This window comes from Hordeum vulgare, chromosome 7H (assembly GCF_904849725.1).
Source record: "Hordeum vulgare subsp. vulgare chromosome 7H, MorexV3_pseudomolecules_assembly, whole genome shotgun sequence".
In the NCBI taxonomy this organism is placed as follows: domain Eukaryota; kingdom Viridiplantae; phylum Streptophyta; class Magnoliopsida; order Poales; family Poaceae; genus Hordeum; species Hordeum vulgare.
The window spans coordinates 261,182,966-261,189,525 of NC_058524.1; positions in this window are offsets into that span (position 1 = coordinate 261,182,966).

Consider the following 6,560-nt stretch of genomic DNA (forward strand, 5'->3'; position numbering starts at 1 on the left):
AGAGCAATGGGTCTTCATCAATGTCAACGATCACATCGTTGGAGACATCGTTTACCGAGGGGGAACAACACCGACAAACAAGAAAGAACAACAATTACTTCACGGAAATGCAACACTATGATGCATGCTCAAGACATGAAATGAAAGGTGGCATGGCTAATGTGGATATCATTTCTTAAGTTGAAGTTGGTTTGAATTAGGATTCAAACATCACGTCAAGCCGGGTATCTTTCCAAGTACCCATAATTGATTCGACCTGATGCTCATAACAAATTATTCCAACATGTATGGAGTTAGTATTTTGAGGTACTAATTTGCATTGACCAATGTTTGGTCATAACAATTGAAGTGGAAATCAAATAAGTATCAATTTCCAACTCCAAACTATTTATTAAATTTACCCTATTCATCATTTTGCCTATTTGGTGTTGTTAAATTTTTCAAACATGCATGAAAATGCCATAATCAGATTCTTCGGATTTTTTTGATCCTTTTTCATATATAAATTATTTTCATTGGACTTACAGATTATTTTATATGATTTTTAGAAGTTTTCAGCATTTTTTGGGATTAATTAAAATCAGAAAAGCTTTATTGCGTCACTGCGATGTCAGACTGGCGTCATCAGTCAACAGCAGCCGTCCGAGGTCAAACCTGACCAGTGGGGTCCACTGGTCAGTGACCCAGGGCTTAATCCCGCGTTGACCCACCCTAATGGTGGTTTGACTCACCCGTGGGGCCCTATGTCAGCGTCTCTTGGGAGGGGGGTTAGTGGTTAATGGCTGGCCACGTCGACCCCCATCGGAGGGTGGTCACCGGAGACCATGGCCACGGCGGAGGACTCACCGGAGTTGGCCTAACCGCGGCTATAGGGGACTATTTGTGACGCGGTTTGCGGCTACGGGACGCTGGCGAAGCGCCCGTTCTGGTAGGGGGTAGCAAGAGGGCTAGGGTGGCCGAGGGATGTGTCGGCGACGAGCGTGCGCGGCGGTCGGAAGTCGGGCTCGACGAGGATGTGCTCTGGAGGGGGTTTTCGAGCGAGAGAGAGAGGGGAAAACATCACGGGCTCACAAGGGATCCATTTGTGGCATCGGGAAGGTCGGAGAGACCCGGTGGCAGTAGATCGATGCGGCGGATCCCTGTGGTCGGAGGAGGAAGCGGCGGCGGTGAGGGTGATGCAGGGGCTTTTGCATCGATTTCGATGACCGAAAGGTGCGGCACGTCATGGAGGAGAGCATGGGCAGCTCAGGGAGGCGCTTCTGTGGCCGGAGCGGCGTCGTCGACGGTGAGCTGGCTACGGCGTCAATGGCGATAGGGGAGAGGGACAGACAGAGAGATGGGGAGAGACCAGGGAGGGGGATAAGCTCGAGGTGGTCTGGGTGGCGTGAGGATAAGGAAGAGGGAAGGGGCGATGAGGAAGGTAGGCAGCTGCCGGCGTGGAGGCCTCGGCCGTACGCCGTGGCGAGCTTCTCCTCTGCCTTCTGGTAGGAGGAAGAAGACGCCTGTGCCCCTGGTGGGCTGGGCCAGCAGGTGAGCGTAGGATAGATTCTTTCTCTCTGTTCTCCTTTTCTGTTTTTATTTCTTTCTGGCATTTAGGTTTAGGTTTTAAAATAAAATGTTTAAATATTTTATAAAACCCTAAATTAGTGTTACGTGAGAGAGATAAAAAATAATCAATGCCACAAAATAATTTCAACATTTTTGAAACTTTTATTTTAAAAGAAAACAGAATAACTCCATTCCAAACAGTTATTTGATCAAATCAAAAATTCTTTTCAAAATGTTCCTGTGACTTCAAATTTTGGTTTGACAAATTTATTCCCTGTCACTATTTTCTCAAATATTTGGAACATTTTCCTCGTTCCTTTTAAGGTATTATTTTTATTGCCTTTTTGTCAAATTTCAACTCATTTGGGCTTGATCACTTCCCATTTTCAGATTCAATGCAATTTGAATGCATGCATGAAATGCAATGGCAAGCAAGGCAAACTTGGGCTATGACACCGGTCGACTACATCGGTTCGTCTGCTTCACGGAGCCGTTCTTCTTCCAAGCGGGATCTCATGCAAGATGACAATTTCCCCAGATATCATTACTATCAATGCCATGCTAGTTGTATCGTTTCTATCGCTATGTCTCGTTGCCTACCACCTGTTAAATGTCAGCCTCTCAACATTGCCATGAAAACCTTTCAAGCTGTTCACAACCTAGCAAACCACTGATTGGCTATGTTACCGCTTGCTTAACCATGTGTTAGCGTTGCTAGTTGGAGGTGCAGTTGCTTCCATGTGATAACATGGGTTCCTTTTTATATCAACATATTAATTGCTATTTGATTTAATGCACCTATATACTTGGTAAAAGGTGGAAGGCTCGACCTTTCTAGCCTGGTGTTTTGTTCCAACTTTGCCCTCTTAGTTTCGGCTACCGGTGTTATATTCCATAATTAAGCGCTCCTAACACGATCGGGGTTGTTATGGGGACCCCCTCAATAATTCATTTTAGATTAAAGCCGGTTTGGCAAGGCCCAACTTTGGTACTACATTTGCGTAATAACCTAATAAAAATGCATAGGGACCCGCCGGCACCCACGGAGTAATTAATCAACCCTCGGGCCAGTGCTCCTTAGGAGCGTTGGTCCAAACTAGAGCACCGTGAGGGGCCAACCCGGGGCAACTCGGGAGATATCTATCAGGCCACCGTACGCTTCGCTCATCCGTCGTGTCCTGAGAACGAGATACGCGGCTCCTATCGGGATCGTCAACACGTCGGGCGGCCTTGCTGGATTAGTTTTACCTTTTATGAAATATCTTGTGCATCGGGATTCCGGTGATGCTTTGGGTAATCTCAGAGTTGAGGTTTTCCACTAAGGAGTCTGACGAGATCACGAGTTTCGTGATCGAGGATTTCTATGCGGCTTGTGGTAATTTGTGATGGTCTAGTTGGAGCACCCCTGCAGGGTTAAATCTTTCGGAAAGCCGTGCCCGTGGTTATGTGGCAACATGGAAACTTTGTTTAACACTGGTTCTAGATAACTTGAAGTTAACTTAATTAAAACATGCCAAGTGAGTGCATAACCGTGACTGTCTCTTTCGCGAGTTCCTTCTCCGATCGAGGACACGGTGGGGTTATGCTTGACGTAAGTAGGTGTTCAGGATCATTCATTTGATCATTATTAGTTCACGTCCGCTATGCGTAGATCATCCCCCTCTTTATTCTTGTACTCGTAAGTTAGCCACCTCAATAAATGCTTAGTTGCTTGCTGCAGCCTCACCACTTAACCATACCTCAGCTAATAAGCTTTGCTAGTCTTGATACCTTTGGAAATGAGATTGTTTAGTCCCCCGTGGCTCACAGATTACTACAACACCAGTTGCAGGTACATGTAAGGATATTAAGACGTGAGCGCGATGATTGTTCATTTGGAGTTTCTTCTTCTTCTTCTTCACCGATCTAGAATGGGTTCCAGGCCAGCAGCCTGGGATAACAAGGATGGACGTCATTCTTTTATCGTTTATTTTCGTCCATAGTCGGACCCTGCTCTTCCTCATGATGTTTATGTATTGTACTAATGTGACTCTGATGTAGCTTGTGGCGAGTATAAGCCAATTCCATATACTCTTCTCTTCAGTACATGTACTTGTAACGATATCCATTCTTGTGAAACGACGAGATGCGCTTCTATCCCTGTCGAGGCCCTCGTGGCAAAATAAGGATAGGATCGCATCTTGGGCGCTACAATAATGCTTAAACGGCCTTGAATTAAGGCATCGAAGACGTTTGGAATGTCACGGAAGATATGAGATGTTCCCATAGATGAAATTGGGATTTCATGCTTGTGCCGGGGAGTATCCAAAGTGAAGCATATCCAAGTAACTATTGGAAACTCATCTCTTGCATTTACATTATTTGCCTTTTGCCTCTCGTTTTCCTCTCCCCGACTTCTGAAAAAAAGAAAATTTACAAAAATATTTGCCTTTTTTGTTCGCCCTTTTATTTCGCTTGCTTTTTGTTTGCTTGTGTGGGTTAGTCTACCTATCCTTATGGCTAGTCCTATCGCTTTGAACGTTACTCCCGAGAGCGAAGTTCTTAATTTCAAACAAAAAGAGGGAGAAAACTTAAAGGATGCTTGGTATAGAATTTGCAATGCTCAGAATAGATCTACTCGTAAGCAATCTACTACCGTTCTACTTCGCAACTTTTATGTGTGTATCTCCCCTTGGAATAGGTATGTTCTTGACACCATCGTGGACGGAAATTTCTTGGGTAGCCATACCATTGATTCTTATGATGTTTTAATAAATTTGGTTGGTCACACCCACCCATGGTTAATGGAACTACTTTAACTTTGGAACATGTGATGCGTAGGCTGGATATTATTGAAAATAAAGTTGCGACGATAGAACTCATTAAAAATTTGGATAAAAAGATCCAGAATCAAATCACTCAGTATGGATACAAGGTGGGAATGACTTAGAAAAATTTAAAGGAGAAGGAACCCATAGTTAACAAAAACTAGGTCATGATTCCGCTAGAATTAGCAAACTAGAGGATGTTATAACCAACTTGGGTTCCGCTTTTGCCGCTGTTCAGAACACTCCAAATTTTTCCCACAATAAGGCCACCAAGTTTGTTTTTGTTCCTAAAAACAGTGGTGAACCATCTAGTAATAGAGATGAAGATCTTAAAATGTTGAGTGTTCACCCTACGAATGGTGTGAGCACTTAAGACGACGATACTTGATTCTATCGCCTTATGCCTAGCTAAGGGCGTTAAACAATAGCGCTTGTTGGGAGGCAACCCAATGAATTTATCTTTTCTTTTTTTCTTTCTGTTTTGTTGTGTCCACACCATCATAATTCTGTTATGATTGTGTTTTTATGTTTCTTTTAGTGTTTCTGCCAAGTAGAACCTTTATGATCAGTTTTGGTGATGGTTGTTTGATCATGCTGAAAAAGACAGAAACTTTGCGCTCACAACATGATTTTTAATTTGTACCCAGAAAGAGATTTTGAGTTGATTCTTTTTGGTGCTGGTTGATATGAAATTTTCCATAATTTTCGTAATTTTTCATAATTTTTGGGATACCAGAACTATACGAAGTATACAGATTGCTACAGAATAGTCTGTTTTTGACAGATTCTGTTTTTGTTGTGTTGATTGCTTATTTTGATGAAACTATGGATAGTATCGGGTGGTACTAGCCATGAAAAAGTGAGAATACAGTAATATAACTGCAATCTAAATAGAAATCAAGTTTAATACAGTACCTAAAGAGTTGGTGGTTTGTTTTCTTATGCTAATGATATCACGAGTTTTTGTTTAAGTTTTGTGTTGTGAAGTTTTGAAGTTTTGGGTGATGTTCTCATGGACAATGGGATAAAGAGTGGAAAGAGCTTAAGCTTGGGGATACCCAAGACATCCCAAGCCAAATTCAAGGACACCAAAAAGCCTAAGCTTGGGGATGCCTTGGGAAGGCATCCCCTCTTTCGTCTTCAATCCATCGGTAACGTTACTTGGAGCTATATTTTTATTCACCACATGATATGTGTTTTGCTTGGAGCGTCATGTATGATAGGAGTATTTTATTTTTGTTTTGTCACAATCATCCTTGCTGCACACCTTTTTGAGAGGGACATGCACTCATCGTGAATTTGCTAGAATACTCATTGAGCTTCACTTATATCTTTTGAGTTAGGCAATTTAACTCGCATGTGCTTCACTTATATCTTTTGAGCTAGATAACTCTGCTCTAGTGCTTCACTTAAATCTTTGTAGAGCACGGCGGTGTCATATTTTGAAGAAATAAAAACTCTCGATCTTCACTTATATCTTTTTGAGAGTGCTCTCTCTAAGTAACTTGATAATTACCGTGTGCTATGAAAGTAGTCCTAAAGATGATAAGCATCCAAAGAGGATATAATAAAAACTTTCATATTCTTGTGCATTGATTAGTAAGAGAAGTCTGATTCCTCACAATTAGTTTAGAGATATGGTTATGGTAATATTAGAGTTATGTTAGTAGGGTGTTGTGAATCTAGAAATACTTGTGTTGAAGTTAGTGATTCCCGTAGCATGTATGTATGGCGAACCGGTATGTTAGGAAGTCGGAGCATAATTGATTTATTGATTGTCATCCTTTGTGTGGCGGTCGGGATCACGCGATGGTTACCTCCTACCAACTTGTCACACCCTATTTTTGCTATCACTTGTCTGCATTGTGAAATTCTGAGCTGGTTAAAACTTTTTCAAAAAATAATGTTGTGAGTGCCATGATTGACATTGTATGCTTGTATGCTTGATCACCACTAGAGGAACAGACAACATACATCATATCAAAATACCAAACGAATACCAAATTCACATGACTATTATTAGCATGACTTATCCCATGTCCCCAGGAACAAAAGTAACTACTCACAAAGCATAATCATAATCATGATCAGAGGTGTAATGAGTAGCATCAAGGATCTGAACATAAACTCTTCCACCAAGTAATCCAACTAGCATCAACTACAAAGAGTAATCAACACTACTAGTAGCCTTACAAGTGCCAATCG